The sequence below is a fragment of the Camelus ferus genome, chromosome 12 (genome assembly GCF_009834535.1).
Source record: "Camelus ferus isolate YT-003-E chromosome 12, BCGSAC_Cfer_1.0, whole genome shotgun sequence".
NCBI lineage: Eukaryota > Metazoa > Chordata > Mammalia > Artiodactyla > Camelidae > Camelus > Camelus ferus.
This window is the reverse complement of record NC_045707.1, coordinates 5,653,711-5,670,603: the sequence shown is the minus strand read 5'-3', so window position 1 is coordinate 5,670,603 and position 16,893 is coordinate 5,653,711. Positions and strand designations below refer to the sequence as shown.

The 16,893-nt window shown below is 46.5% G+C and overlaps 2 pseudogenes; both read left to right on the top strand.

The window, feature by feature from the left end:
- Positions 1–6,746: 6,746 nt before the first annotated feature.
- Positions 6,747–7,463, top strand: LOC102517573 (annotated as a pseudogene).
- An 891-nt stretch (positions 7,464–8,354) lies between these two features.
- On the top strand, positions 8,355–9,821 carry LOC102522849 (annotated as a pseudogene).
- Positions 9,822–16,893: the final 7,072 nt, after the last annotated feature.

Sequence of the window (16,893 nt, the reverse complement as noted above, 5' to 3'; positions counted from 1 at the left end):
CCATAAAAAAGAATGAAATCATGCCATTTGCAGCAACATGGATAGACCTAGAGATTCTCATATTAAGTGAAGTAAGTCAGACAGAGACAAATATCATATGATATCACTTATATGTGGAATCTTAAAAAAATGATACAAATTCTATTTACAAACCAAAAGCAGACTCATTGACATAAAAAACAAACTATGGTTACCAAAGGGGAAAGGGTGGAGGAGGGATAAATTAAGCGTTTGGGGATTAACAGATACACATTACTATATTAAAATAGATTAAAAGAAAACAAGGAGCTACTGTAGAGCACAGGGATCTATATTCAATTCCTTATAATAACATATAATGGAAAATAATCTGAAAAGAAAAAGTATATATGTATGTACATGTATAACTGAATCACTTGGCTGTTCACCTGAAACTAATATTGTAAATCAACTACACTTCAATAAAAAATGAAAGTGAAAAAAAAAAAAAAGAGAGAGAGAGAGAGAGATGATGAAGTCCCCGTGCAAGATGGTAAAGATACAGTAGATGACCCTGACAAATAAAAGCAGGCTTTCTGGTCCCTTCTGCTTCTTGGAATGGAGGAAAAGGCATCTGCTGGATCAGCAACTGTGCACCAGGTGTCAGGGGCTGTATTTGTTTCCCCAGCAATGATACCACATCTGAAATAGCAGATGCAATTGGAGTCACCCCATCATTAAGTTTATGGTCATCCACTGGCTTTCCCTCACCCCCACCCGCCTGCCGCACTGGCCCGGCTGAGAGGGAAGTGGGAATGTGACAAAATCAGCACTCTGCACCTCAAAGGCCTTGATGACACTAGTAATCTCTTCAGTCCCCAGGGGGCGCAATATTGCTTTTGGCTTATCACTTCAATAAGGAGGGGTTTCCATTTGACTTCCCTCCTCATCAGATCCCTTACTCTGCCAGTCCCAGAGCTGATACAGTAATTCCGCCAATGGCTGGGGATATCCCTTCCAGCTATACAATCGGGAGCAGGGAGACAAATAGCCCCGGAGAGCCACAGGGACAATTGTGAAGTCATTCTAGTCAAACTCCGTTTATTACTTGATCCACCTTAACTCCCACTCCGACCAGGAGAGCCAAGTGACTAAAGTCAGAGCTCTGTTCACCAGACTTGAAGTTTTTTCAGATGTGCAAGTCAAGGAGGAACTTAGGGGATGGGCTGCTCATATATTTTGGTTTTAGGGACTCTGTGATCAATTAGCCACAGCATTCTCTGCAGGACAGATATCCTAGTAACTCCACCGGCCCCGCTTATTATAACAACCATGCTCACTTCCCCCTGGAAATGAAGTGCTGCTACTTGGGTTCTCCTGCCCCAGGGTCCACACATCCCCACTGAAATGATGAAGCCCACTTCAACTGCTGCTTTTCCCACCAGCAGCTCCCACCACTCACAAAGACCATCTACCTTATGATTCTATCGATACGAAATGCTCAATATCTATTGAGATGTAAAGTAGATTAGTGATTGTCTAGGGTTAGGAGGAGGGTGGGGGTCGCGGAAGGGAATGGCTGTTAATGATTGGGAATCCTTCTCTGGAGTGATGAAAATATTCTAAAATTTATTGTGGTGATGGTTGCACCACTCTGTGAACATACTAAAAACCATTGAATTGTACACTTCAAAAGGATGTGTTTTGTTGTGTGTGACTTTTACCTCAATGAGTCTGTTTTGAAAGGTTGGCAGGGGTAGGAGGACTGTGGCCCCAAGGAGCGTTGAGAAATGTGTGGTCTCTTCTTCTGTCCTCAGGGCAAACTGTCTCCCTTTTCACCCTGCCTCCTGGGAACCTCACTCAGCTACATCTTGCCAACCATTTGGAGGATACTGGGGCTGCCTGCTGGGAACCACCTTGAACACTCTTTGCTGAAAGGGACTTCCTGGGAACACCTTGGATATCTGAACTGCAGTGTGAAGTTGGGTTTCAGCTGATTCTGCTGACGATGCTGCAGTCAGTACTTGGATGAGTTTACACCTTGGCTCTGCTGCTGACTTGCTGTGTCATCCAGTAAGTCCCCAACCTGCTCAGTGCCAAATGGTCACTGGAGTAAAATGAGCCTGCCTCGGGATTCTCCTGGCTGTGGGCTTTTTTTTTTTTTTTTTTTTTTGAGGCAAAATGACAGAAACTAACATTTATACAGCCTTTTTTACACACGTGCCTTATCTGAGCTGACCACGTGGGACAGATCTGATCCCCCATGCAGATGTGGAAACGGCGGTTTGAAGAGTTGGGTGACTTCCCCAGAGCCGACCAGCTGGCATGGTGGTGCTGGGCCCCAACCCTAGGCCTCCTGCTTTTCTGACTCCAAATTCTGCACTCATTCCTCTTCTCGGGGCTCCCTTTTGATGACACTTTCTTTCTATGTCCAAAATGCCTGTGTGGAGGAAACAACTTCACTTTCAAATTGGTCCCAACCCCTGAGTTTTCAGCCCTCGGAGATAGCCCCTCTTTGGCCGTCTGTCCCTCTTTGGCCATCTGCCTGCTGGTGGCCTCTTGCCTGCTTCAGTTCTGCAGCAACTGGGCCCTGATTTCACCCAACTGAACAGGACTGCCTCACCCTGTGACGGTGGATAAATGTTTGCAGAAAGGTTAGAGGTGGGGGGTGGAATGAGAGTCCAGTTCTTTTTAAAAAGAACTGTAATCCCCAATTTTTTATGATGACACACAGGACTGCTCCTGATCTGCCCTCTGCCCACCTGTCAGGCCTCTGTCCCATCACCTCCTATTTCTACCCTATGCCCAGTGTCATACTTAAATAGCTTAGCATTTCCAGAAAGTGCCACACACTCCTACAACTTTTGTAACATTGAGCCTTCAGACCTTCCTTTGTTTGTCACTTCCGAAGCTGTTCTTCTCCTCCAGGAAGCCCCCCACCCGCTGGCTCCCTCCTGCCCCCTAACCTGCCCTGCACCAAACATCCAGCACAACACTTATCAGAGCAGATGCTGCTGCCCACCCCCCCAGCTCCCCAGGTCATAGCCAGGCTGGGGCACCCATCCTCCAGCTGCTGGGCCTGAGGGCTCCAAGGGCTCACAGCTATGCCAGCTGTCCCCTTGTGTGGAGAATTGCCCTTGGCTGCCAGGGCGGTCACCACCCCCCATTGCCTGCAGCCAAAGCCTGAAAGGGGAGTAGAATAGGCCAGTCCCTTGGGCTCAAGGGGAACTGTCCTGCAGCGCAGCTGTGTCCAGAGCCCCCCGCCCCCTCAGTGCACCCACACGCCCTCTGAACAGGGTCAAGGCTGGCCTGACCTGGGACCTCCTGCTCAGCAGTGACCTCCTTCACTCCCGCCTCAGGGGTAGCTTCCTTCAATAAACCCCGGATCCCCTCCACCACATTCCATTGTGATGAACATGTTTCTTATTGTGTCCCAGGCTAGAATCTGTGCTCCCTGAAGGCGGGGACGACATCCTATTTATTTCTGCATCCTCACCTCCTAGTTGGGGACCTGACAGAGGGCAGGTGCTTCGTGTTGAGTTCCGTCCTGTTTCTGAGTGGTTGTAAAAAGCACTCCTGTGCAGCCCCCTGCCTGCCGCTCCCTGTCTCCCGCATCTGCTCTCCTCCTCTGCTGCAGGACCCCCTCCTAACCGAGCTTCCCTCCTCTGTTCCTCTCCCGACCTGCCTCTTGCACCATCCTGCTCCTTGCAACTTGGGTTGAAGGAAAGAGATGGGCAGAGCTGGAGGAGGGCTGCCGGGCAGGGTAGGGGGTGGGGTGGTGGCACTCTGCTCCTGGGGACGGGGGACCAGGGACCGGGCAGCATGCGCCTGTTGGCAGAAAGTACCCACAGCCCCGGGGGGGCGCCTTCTCCTGCTGCTTCTGACCTCCCCCCTCACTTTCTCTCTGTGCTTCTTCACTTCATAAACGCTTTAGGAGCCATGCTGCTCCCACTCTTTTTCATTCACTCCCACCCACTCACGGCCCCAACCCACGTCACCGGAGGAATGTCTTGCCTCAGAGGCTGATTAACTTTCCAGGCAGCATCCAGCACACGTAGCAGCTGAGTCAGTGTCATGTCAGCTGGCCAGCTGGGGAGGGCGGCTGCCCGTGGGGCTGATTCAGATGGAGCTGGTGGGTCTCAGCAAAGCTCCCTGCCCTAGACAGCATCAGAGGAGCAGGGCCAAAGCCACCTAGGGAGGGGCTTGCCCTGGGGGGCTCATCTCACCCAATTCCCCACAGTCAACCACCCATTGTTTTTGCGCCCCTTTTTGCGCCCCATCTCCATTCTCATTTTCCTCTGGAGACCCAGCACCCCCTGGGCTTCCAGGAAGGTAACTCAGCCCTGGGGTATAGTAGTAACAGACCCCAAAACCACAAGGATTGGTCCAGGGCTAGGCAGGTGACATGTCAGAGCCAATGAGCAGCACTGAGACTCAGGTTCAAAATTCTGGGACAAAGGCGCTCACTCCTTTCTGCTGGACTTGAGACCCGAGAGGATGTGGGGGTTAGACTGGCTGGTTCCAGCCTGCTACCACATGAAACCTGAGACTGAAGCCATTCCTATAGAAGAAAGAGAAAGAAATGTTGAGAAACCGAGACCTGATTATATCTGAGAGTCCTGAATCCAGCCATACCTGAAGCTGGATTAACACAAGGACTTTTGGATTTCTGTAGCTCAATATATCCCTTTTGCTTAAGTCAGCTTGGGTGGAATTTTCTGTCACTTTCTTGTTCTTTCAGATTTCTAATCAATACAGGTATTTACTACCCTATTTAATTTTAAGACATACATCCCCCCACCCATTTCAACATTTCTGATGTTAGGAGTGTATCTGACAATCGATGGCAGGGTCCTGATGGAGACATTATTGGCTGCAAGTTTGAGAAACTGAGCACAGCTGCCCATATTGTCTTCACTTTGAGTTAGATGCACTGTTGGCACTGCATGTGCTGAATTTAGTGCTCTTTAAATATCTTCAAAAAGATCATATTGTAATTCAGCAGTTGGTTCAAAAGTGATGATGTAGAAAGACAGGGATATGGAGCAACAGGCAGTGAAACTGATGCCAGTGAAACAAAGTTCTCTTTGGAGAGATGACAGCTCTTCTTACAAAGCAACAGCAAGTGCTTTGCAAAACCGAGCACGAGTTGTGGTACACTTTGTTCTTAAGATGTGGATAAAAAGATTGACTATCGTAGACCAAATAATGCAACCTAAGGCAGGAGAAATTGCCAATCTCACAGAAGAAATGAGAGTAATCTCAAAGCCAGGAGAGTTGTTGTGACTGGTTTATGGCTTGTCCAGGGCTATTAAGATGTTTTGTCGTTTTATTTTATTGAAGTATAGTTGGTTCACAATGTTGTGTTAATTTCTGGTGGGAGTATTGTGCTGTACACCAGAAATTAAACATCTTTGCATAAAACAAGATTTCAGTAGAGATCATATAGTCATTTATTCATACACAAAGTAATAGTAACATTCCTACCAGAGTTATCTTTCTACTAAAGCCAATAGAAAAACAATGTGTACTATTTACCAAGAGGTAGTGTGGACCATGGCTTAGTTTACAGACTGAACTCAGACAGCTTGGGTTCAAAGCCTGTTCTGCCACTTACTAGCTGTGTGATCCTGGGCAGGTTGCTTAAACTCTCTGTTTTCTCATTTGTAAAGTTAGGGAAATAACAGCAAGCAATAGTTCTTACTTCATAGAGATGTTGTGAGGTTCACATGAGATAGTGTATATAAAGCCCCAGAGCCTAGCAAGCTAGTTTCTTTCACAAACCTGATACCAGCCCTGGCCCCGGACCAGGCACTACTGTTTTCATAGGACAATTCAGAGGGCGGTGATGAGGACTGGATAAGTCAGTATCTGTCAAGAAATGAATTGGGTCTCCTAGACCCAGCATGGCCCAGCAATTCCTTACTTCCTTCTTAGCTCTTTTACCCTTTTAAGAAGGTACTTAGTATATGTTGTCCGGATTTTTAAGCTATTGTTACTGGGAACATTGGTATGACTTTCCTAGTCCACCATGACCAGAAGTATAACATTTATTATTCATTGTCTTTCCCCACCTACCACCTTTCCCCAAATAAAACGTAAGCTCCGTATGATAGAGGTTTTTGTCTTTGTTCACTGATGAAACCCAAGGACCTAGACCAGTGAGTTCTCAGCTTATAACAGGTGTTTAATAAAGACTCTTTGAATGAGTAGAGAAAGGAATGGCATAAAATTGGCCCGCCCAAGAGTGTGGCCCATATCTGGTAGAGGTTAGCCCCTGACCCACAGAGAGCTAACCAGCCACAGACCACGCAGCCCAGCATTGTTGCTTGGAGGCCGGACGGTGGTGCCAGGTGGCATGGGTTCCAATCACAGCTCTTCCATCACTACCTGTGTGACCTCACTAAGTAACTGAGCCTGCCTGCGCCTCCATTTCCTACAACTCACGTGAGGACTAATGATTTAATGTGTAAAGTCAAGAGGTCAGAGTTGTGCCTGGGGGGTGGCATGGGCTAATGAAGCATTTGCCAATCTGAGGACAAAGGACAGTGATGTCGCAGCATTTGGTCCCTGAGACACTCTCACTTCTCGTCCTAGGACACACTTGGTCACACAGTGTCTCCCCTTTTCGGGGAGGGGCAGATACAGCACCTCGTTCACTCTGTCAGTGCTGACCCCGGCTGGGGCCTGGTTAAGTGCCAGGCGGGTGCGTGCAGGGAGCTGACGGTCGCTGGGCTCCTGCTATGGGCTGGAACCTCGCCTCCTGCTGTTATCTTACCACTTTAAGGGAGGCTTTCTATCATCAGAATTTACCCAATCTCATGAACCTCACTGCAACAGTTTTTGTGTTTGCTGTATTTTCAGGGATTTCGTGCTGACTTGCTCAGCTAATTCTGCCGGGTATAGAGGACTGTCCAGCAGCGACCCCAGCAAGCTCATCTACACCATCCACATTCCTGTTCTCCTCCAGTCAGCCCTGCTGTCAACCTCTAGGTCGTTTCCCAGATGCTATCGGTTCGATTTAGTCGCAGCTTTTTAGTCAATTTACGAGGACAGTGGGCCTGTGTCAGTGGGGGAGGACCTGCTCGTTCCTACCCAGTGGGGGTCATTGTTACTGTCATTCCCCTCCTGAGTCCATGGGTGCCACATCAGAGGACCGTGTCCAAGTGGCCGTTTACATCATCTTCATGTTGGGGTCACGTGTGTTCTTTCCTAAGATGTGGATAGAGGTGTCTGGTTCCTCCGCCAAAGATGTAGCTGAACAGCAAATGGTAATGAGGGGCCACAGGGGTACCTCTATGGTTCATGAGCTTAATAGGTACCCCCCGATGGCGGCCGCGTTCAGGGGCTTTTACATGGGCGTCCTGTCGGTGTTGGCTGACTTCCTCGGGGCCGTGGGCTCTGGCACTGGAATTCTGCTTGCAGTCACTCTTATTTATCAGTATTTTGAAATGTTTGTTAAGGAACAGGCTGAAGTTGGCAGGATGGGTGCTTTGTTTTTCTAAATGTTCCAGTATTCCTTTTATGTATGTGTGAAAGGGAAAATATTTTGACAAAATATTGTTTTTGTCAAATAATGCTGGTTCCCCTTCTTTGCTCTTATAGTTTGCTTTCAAGTTTGTCCCATTTCTGAAATGGGCACGGAACTGAGCCTGTGTGCAGCGTGAGTGCCAGCTGCCTTAAAACTGAAGTTTACATCATTCATTACAAAACGTACATGCGGTGTTGCCTGTGATGCTGGGAACCTGCGTACTGCCCCGCCAGGTTTAGTTGCGATGGTGGGATGGTGACGAGGATCGGTTTTGCACACAACATTCAAAACACGCAATGTTCCCACCCTCCCTGTTTGTTTAAAAATAAATGCAGTTCAAATTGCCAAAATACAAAAAATAATTAAGGTTTGATCTTGGAAGGAGTGTGTGTGTTTGCTTCAGAAGTTTCCTCCACAAACTACACCCTCACACAGTTGGGCTGAAAGCTAAGTGGTGACCTGACTTGAATGGTATCTGCCTGTTCCAGGCCATCCTTAGAGCCCTCCAACCCCCTTCCCTCCCCAGAGTGCTCTGCAGGCTGCTGACAACAAAAGCTTACTATTTTAAAAAAATATTTTATTTATTTATTTATTATTGTATTATTTAATTATTTTATTTTGGCAGGGGGAGGTAATTAGGTTTATTTATTTTTGGAGGAGGTACTGGGGATTGAACCCAGGCCCTTATGCACACTAAGCATGCACCCTACCACTTGAGCTATACCCTCCCTCATAACAAATGCTCGCTGTTATTTATTCCATCAGCCGTCAAATATTTACTGAGCACCTACTGTGGACCAACTCAGACTTGGAGAAGTCTGCTGCTGGAAGGAGGGGCATGCATCTCCCAAGAGTTTCCTAAAAGATGGATGGGGACTTGCTTCAGGGCAAGTTGGGAAAAGCAAGCCTTTTGAGAGGGGACAGACTCTGGGTGATGAAATAAAATTCATATTTTAAGGCAAGACAAGAAAAATTTAAACATAAAAATGTTCTCTGCTCGTTTGGGCCCCCTCCTTCCCCTCTAGTGTGCATCGTGCCTCTTCCTTGGTGTTAACCAGACCTCCCCAATGGCAGAAATACCTGCTCAACCATACAGATCAATTTTTCTTCTTCTGGCACCAGCCGTGTGACTCCTTAGACGACATTATCTCCTCATGACCTTACTCATGTTGCCGGCTATATTACTTGCATTCTGCCTGTTTTACAAGGTTATTGTTTCTTGCATTGCCAAATGTGTGACGGAGCCTCCAATAAAATGGTGGACTCGAAGACCTGAAGTGATTGACCAAATCTATAGTTCTATAAGATAATGACTGTAATAGTGTAACTCTAGGTCTGGGAAGAAGCAACAAGAGGGAACCATTTCCTGGACCATGACAAACTAGTGAGACAGATGGTCCAGAGGCTTTTGGTTACTGTTAACAGCGCCTAGACCAGTAATAACACAGTGAATGTCAACCAAATCCTTGTCTGACCTGGGAATGAGCACTCCTAGCATCTTGGTATAAATAGATCAGGAAATGCCTCCCAAAACCTGGTTGAAATGAGTACCTAAAGAGAGGGGATTGTACAATAAAGGATGCAGGAGGAGGTACAGCTCAGTGGTAGTGCATACCTAGCACGCCTGAAGTCCTGGGTTCAAGCCCAGCACCTCCATTAAAAAAATGAATAGCCTAATTGCCTCCCCCCCAAAAAAGATGGAAAAATAATAAATTAAAAAATACAAATTAAAAAAATAAAGAGTGTTGCCCACCATCTGGTTCTACAGGAATCAGGTCATTAGTTGCTGACCTGATTCAGTATGACCTTCAGTACACCCTGAAAGGAGTTCAGGGCAGAGATCAAGATGAGGCAGTTCTGTGTTCTGGGAAAACTGGCAGAACCAGCCCTCAGATGATTAGATATTTTCAGGAGAAAATGTGATGAGCCTGGTTTCTGTCATCTTCCCACACTTAGGAAGAAAAGCACGAAGCTCCTAGCGGCAGCGGCTGGAGAGCAGAATCTGAACTGCGGTGGCTGGAGTCACGGCGGGACAGGCGTTCAGAAAGTTTCTTCCCCTCTTTGACCCTGTATTAGTCAAAAGGACTGCAGCCGAAACTGTAAGCAAAGGAGGCATTATGCTTCCAGAAAAGTCTCAAGGAGGAGCACTGCAGGCAGCAGGAGTAGCTGCTGGATCGGGCTCCAAAGGAAGGGTGGGGACAGTCAACCTGTGAGCGTGAAAGCTGGAGATAAAGTTCTTCTCCCAGAATACGGAGGCAGCAAAGTGGGTCTAGATGACAAGGATTATTTCTTTTTTAGAGATAGTGACAGTCTTGGAAAATATGTGGACTGAAAAGTCACTTTTGAAATGGCATCACGTGAAGTCGCCCATTCCACTGAAGCGCTGACATCTTCTCATCATGTAAATAATTTCTACGTCTCTCTTTTATAATAAAGGAATGATATCTAAACCAACGACATCAAGTGTCTCTAAAATTTGGTTTCACTGTACTGATAGAAACGTTTCCAAATAAAAATATGTAAGTGAAAAAAAAAGCAGTAAAACCATTGACTAAGCTATCTGTTCCTTGTGGATAGTGAGCAGTAACCTTCAGCCAAGATGTGTGTTTGACTGCACGCACCCCCTTTGCCAAAATCACATATATACTGGCCTCCCCTCAACCCTTACCTCTTTGGAACAGTCATTTGGAACAGGGCTTTCTGAAAGGCTGTCTCCCGGGTTATGACCCTCAGGTTATAAAACCCTCCAGTTTTTTCTCAGATTGACCATTGATTAACTTTTCGACATGAGGATGGGGAGTGAGATTAGAAGCTAGAGGTGCCCCTGATGGGGACCCTCTTGGGAAGATTCTCTTCCCCTGGGACTCTGGAACAAAACCTCCTAACCCAGGGGGTCCCTGGGGTCTCTGAAAGTTTGAGGTAAATTCTCAGGAGGCAAGGACAGCCCTTGCCCCAGCTTCACAAAGCAACCACTCACCTCAGCTTCTCAGGAATGTGATTGTAAAGAAAAAAATGTTGCCCGCCATTCCAGTTCTACAGGGATCAAGCCATGAGCCACAGCAGCCAGGACAGTGCACCCTGAGGGAAATTCAGGATGCAGAAAACAAGAAGCATCCTGTGCTTTGGATATACTGGCCCCTAGATAGTTAAGAGACACATCTAAGGAAAATTTTCAGTGACCCCAGATTCTTGCATCCCCCTAACACATAGAAAAGCACCAAAATCATTAACATGAGATGACTTTTCTTTGTGATTAGCAGCAATCTTTTCATGCTTCACTACATGTTAGAAGTTCATCTATACCCTGGTTCCTCCCTTACCTCTTCAGAGCGGTTCCTCAGAGCCATCTGAGTGGCTGTCTCCCTGGCTATAGTTCTCAGTAAAGTCCTCAAATAAAACATCACTCACAACTTTTATGTTGTGCCTTTTTCTTTCAGTGGACACGGACCATCACTGGAGAGTCAAGGAGGGTGTCACACCCAGGACCCCCACTTTTCCCACTGCCACCGCATTGCAGTGTAACCTGAAAATTCCTTGCCCCAGGCACTTGGGAGAATTCTGGGTGCCCTCAGTTCTTCCAGGGGTGGGGGTTCTCCTCTCCCCTCTGGGTCTAGCAAGGAATTTTTTTTCCTGAACAAATAAACAGTGCTTCTCCTAAAAGGAATGCCAGTAACTCTGGTTTTCCCCATCTCGCCACCATCAAATTTAGGCCACAGCTTTAAGTTCTTTATTGAAACTCTCTTTGATCACCCCAGCCCTTCAGTAAAGGTGGACACTGCGGTGCAGGGAGATAGACACACGGTGAGAAAGAGAATCAAGCGGCTCTGGCCCAGGGCTGCTGGGGAGCAGGCAGTGTGCTCTGGGGGGACCAAGCCCAGGAGCCCAGGCTCTGACCCACACCAAGGTGGCCCCCAGCCACTCTGGGAGTGAGGGACACAGGTGGACAGTGAAGACGTGGGACTTGAGAGAACATTCATTCTCCACTACGAGTCATGGGATGCCTGGTCTTGCAGCCGGGCAGAGGCTGAGGGCTGTTCCCATGGGCATGTGTAGCCTGAATTTCACACACAAGACTGACACTAGGGGACACTCAGTAAATTACCTGAGCTCACCTGACTAGCAAGGCAGAGCCAGGCTTGGAACCACTCGTGCCTTGCCACCAAGGTGCCCTGCCTCTCTGCTCTGAGTTTTTTTGTGAAGTGTCTGCTTCGTTGCCGCTCTCCCCAGGCAGGCACCTGGTTCACCTGTAGGGAGCTGGTACCGTTAAGGTCCTACGATTGTTCAGTGTGACTCTGATCATCCCTTTTACGGCTGCTGGTTTTACCGCATGCTAGCTTTCTGAGACTTGGGGAGCGGTGGAGGATTGCTTATCCCTGTCCATTCGAGCAAGAAAAAAATAATCACTTCGGAATGAATCGGTGCAATAGCAGCACCTGCGGGCCCGGAAAACAGCACTTCAGAACCGGTTCTAGTCCGGTAGGACCCTGCAGGGAGAGACCAGCACAACCTGACCCCCTGACTCGGAGCAGCCCGGGCGACTTTCTGGGGAATAACCTGCACCTACTTCTCAGAAACTCTCAGAGCTCCCGCTGGTTGCGGGGGTCCTTACCACCCCCCGCTTTGTGATTTGCCCCCAGATGCAAAGGGCGTGAAGCATGGCTCATCCAGAGGGGTGAATGATGTCGTGAGGACCCTGCCTCTTTCTCTCTCTCCACGTTTTGGTCCTGCTTGTCATTATTGGGTTTCACTCTCAAGTCTGCTCCTGCCACCGGACAGCGAGATGGCCACTGGCAGCTCTAAGCCTACATTGTCTTATAGTTTATGAAGTTAGAGAAGAGAGCAGCTTTTCTTAACTGCGGCAAAAGTCCCAGGGAGCACTCGGCCTGACCCGGTTTGGTTGCATCCCTGTTCCGGGGTATGCAGTCTTTTGGTCAGAATTGGATTGTATGGCCTTCTTGGGGTAAGGGGCAGAGCTCCCATCCACTGAAATCACATGGACTGAGAAGGGTTTCTGAGGATCAGGTGTGGGTTATTCTCCAAAAGATCTACTGGGCTAACGTTCCCTTGACCTTCTTTCTGGGTCCCATCCCCTGGCAACACAGACACCGTTAGATTGCTTCTGGCTTCAAATAACAACACAAAACTTGAATGAGCTTGAACAGAGAGGAAATGTATTTATTATGCACATAACTGAAACCGAGCAGTGGGTCAGCCCTCAGGAGGGATACAATCAGCTGCTCAGTAATGCTGCTGGGGGAAAGGATGGTCTTGTCAACAAATGGTGCTAGGATAATTGGATACGTTAAAAAAAAAAGAAAAGTAAACCCTTACCTCATGCCATGTGCAAAAATGTGCTCAAAATGAATCATAGACCCACATGTGAGAACTAAAACTCCAAAGCTTCTAGAAGAAAATGTATGAGCAAATCTTTGTGACCTTGATCTTAGGCAAAGAGTTCTTAGATATGACATCAAAAGCACAAACATAAGAAAAAAAGTATAAATTGGACCTCATCAAAATTAAAAACTTATTTTTCAAAAGGCACCATTAAAAAAATGCCAGATAAATATACAAAAAGGTTTTTTTAACTTCATTATTCTCCAGGAAAATGCAAATCAACAACAGTATGACACCACTCTACTTGACCAGATTAAATAAAAAGGATCAAGAATATCAAGTCTTAGACAAAGATGTGAAGCAACAGGAACTCTCTGAGTGAAAATTGCTCCAGTTACTCTAGAAAGCTAACTAGTAGTAGATACTAAAGCTAAAAATATGCCTTCCCTATGACCCAGCAAGTGCACCCCCGACAGAAATGTGTATGTTAATCAAGACATGCATTAAAATATTCACGCCAGCATGATGAGTAACAGCCCAGCCTAAAACAACCCACATGAGCAGAAAATACAAATTTATTATGATATATTCATACCATGCAATGAGAATGGACAGATTACAATCACATATGAAAATTATGGCCTAATCTCATTGACAGAGTTTTGAGCAAAATAAGTCAGACTCAAAATACTTTAGGTTGTATCATTCCATTTATGCACAGAACAAAAACGGACAGAACTAACCCGTGCTGTCAGACATCAAGTCAGAGCTACCTTGGGATGGTCATGAGCGGAGGGGCCAAGAGAGGGATTCTAGGGTCCCTGTCATGTCCTCTTTTTTGATTTGGGTGCTGGTTAAGTGTGTGCTCATTTGTGAAAATCCTTTGAGCTGTACAGTTATGCTGGATGCACTTCTCTGTACACTTCTGAAGTATCTATACTTCAATAAAAGGCAATAGAATGAAACAAAAAATGGATATTTTATGATGTCAAATTCAAAATATGCCTAAACAAGAGGCTTAAAGAAATTTCTTGCTTCCTGCAGGCCTTCTGGCTACTCCTAGCAGGGGTGTTCTCTTTTCTATGAAGTTCTTTTGGTGGGAAAGTTTGAAATGCACCACTTCCACTTTCCCATCCACGGTGAGGTTTCGAGGGCCACCTTCAGGAATCCCCTTGAACAGAAAGCTGCACTCTTGGGATTAGGGTGAGGCAAGTGAGGCATCCATCCTGTCTGTCCTGTATTTTAAATTTTGATATTTTGTTCATCATGGGGATTTGGGGGGCATTAGTTTTGATTTTTTTGAGATATTGAGGTTTTTTGGTGTCCATTTAAAATTTTGTATCTGATTCTCCTCACCCTAGACTATGGCAGGCTGGCCAACTTTCATTTAAGGAAAAAAGAGAAAGAAAGAGCTCTGCTAGTTTGTATTTTTAAAGCCAAATCTTTATGCTCCGCAAGAAGAAAGTACTTTCAGCTGGGTTTCACCTGTCACCATTGATAAACATTGATAAGCGTTACATGTTCTCTAATCTAGGGAGAAAGGAAAGGTGTACAGCCCTTAACCACTGGGTGGCGCCAAAGAACAGTTTTTAAAGCCGACCGCCTCCGTAAGGTTGTTGGCCAGGAAATACATTCCCCACCCTGGGTTCCTTTTCTCTGACAAAAACCCATCCATTTTGTGATTCTCTCCCTCTCTCCACGCACCCGTCTCAAGTAGGCTCCAAATACATGGGCCAAATTCAATAGAAGAGTATGTTTGGATTCTATTCCCCAAATACCCAAATAAGATATTTTTATTGGCTGCAGTGATCAGAAAGCCAAAATAAAATCCCGTGGTGGGGGGGAGTGGTTTGAGCTGGTCAGACTTGTGTTTAAACCCTGGCTGTGTAATGTGGAGCAAGGGTTCTTGGTAGGGCGACCAACCTTCTGGATTTGCCTGGGGCTGTTCTGGTTTTAGCACTGAAAGTCCTGCAGCCCAACCTCTCGGTCCTTGCACACTGGGAAGGTTGGTGACCCTGCTTGCTTGGCCCTCAGTTTTTCTGCTCTGCAAGATGGAAATAACGTCAGTACCTACCACTAGGAGAATGAATGAGAGGGTGATGTATATATTAGGTGCTGAATAAAAAACTCGCTTAGTTTTGTTCCTGGGTAATACTGCAGATGGTTGCAGGCATGGCCTGAGTTCCTATAAAACTATATTTATCACCCTGCTCGTGCATTCAATTCAACTCCAAAAACATTTGCTGGGTACTTATTACATATCAAGAAATTGTTAGCAGTTTAGCAGTTATGGGCACATTTTAAAAAAATGATTGACACTTCTCAAGGATGTTATGATCTTTAGGAGAGTAGAGGGGAAAAAAGTAATCTAAGGCCATCACTGGCACCCTTGTAGGTCCTAATTTCCTCTCAGCTGGGCAACAGGAGTGGTCTCCTAACTTATCTCTGCAACCCCATTTCAGTCTCCTTCCAGTCCCATCAACTAACTACCAGGAAACTCTTCTTAAGACATAGTTCAGATCCTTTTTTCAAAAGCCCAATACCCACCTTGCCTTGGCATCCTTTACTTTCTACAACAGGGCCTCAACCAAGGCTTGAAGCCTTATCTCTCAAACAAACCAGACGACTCCCTTGCTCAAATATGCCCCACGTATTCCTTCCTCCATGCTGTTACTCACAGTGTTCCCTAAGGTGCAGGGCCCCACCTCATTCTGGCCTGTCAAACATAAACTCCTTCATGTGACCTTAACTGGGTTTTCTACCAGACACGGGCTCTCCCTTCTCTTATTTCATTTCTACTGTCCTTACAGCGTTGTTCATACTGGTGCCATTTATAGACCCTGTTCTTGAATCGTGGGCAAAGATTGCCTATATCACTTTTTAATATTTCCTCTAGTTTCTTGTGGGTAGCCAACAAATTGTTTATTGAATTACAGCCAGAGTTCTAATTTTGCTCTCTGTAACCTGGCTTTACCAGTTTTTAGCTAGTGATAGTGAGTTACTTAATTCATCTCTCAGTCTTGGTTCCTCATCGAACAATGTGGATTGTAACAGCACCCACCTCAGGGATACTACAGGAGTGAGAAAAGACAATGCACTCAGAATGCTCAGCATTGAGCTTGGCACTCCAGGAGCTAAGGGGAAGATTCATTTAGGCTTGAGGAATAGTGGAGGGCTTCCTGGAGGAAGTGGAATGTGAGCTGGGATGCAAAAAAAGATAAAAGAGAAACCATTTAGGCAGAGGGACCAAACTGAACAAAGACTTAAGAAGAAACAGGAAAGAGCAAGATGTGCTGAGGAAGGACTGGTCAAGTCCCGGGAAACACCTTTGGAGAGATTCCGCCAGAAAAGAGACAGCGAGAGAAAGCACAGGTGGAATAAATTTTCCAGGAGTATGGATTAGCAGCTTGGAAGGAGGGGAAATCAGTCTCTGGTGGTTTGCTGGAGGTTTCTGTCATTGGGCGTGCCTCTTTCAGCAACAGCAATACAATTAGAAGTGGCAGATGGGTGACAATCGGATCAGCCTGTGTTCACTGCACCTTGCAGCAAAGGATGGAAATGGACAAAATGACAAGTACTGCTAAGAATTAGCAGGGTTAAGCTTAAAGTCCCATATTTGTCTTGAATAATTAATTAAAGGAAAGAGTGGATTTGGCTTAGTATCACTGTGGGGAAAGAGCATTAAAGGAAAGAGGGTGGAAATGATCGGTTATAAAGTCAGTTTGAGCCAAAGGGTCAGGACAGCCACTAAATTTGCTAATGTGATTGTCTAGTGTACTAATGGTTGCAGAAAGTCAGATCAAGGAAGGCCAAGGTCTCACCGTACTCGGTGGTGGTCAGATCACACTTGAGTATTCTAGGTAGTCACATTTTGGTTTCTAAGGAACAGAAACCCAAGTGGGAAGGGAATGAATTGGCCCCCAGCATTAGACTCAAACGGTGCCCCTCCCAGACCTCTTTAACAGGCCAGTGCACCGGCCCCCAGCGGCCCCCAGCTGCCGAGAGTGTGGGCAGCTAAGGGTTCCCAGATGCCCCAAATTCCAGAGAACTGCCCGGCTGAAGGGAGT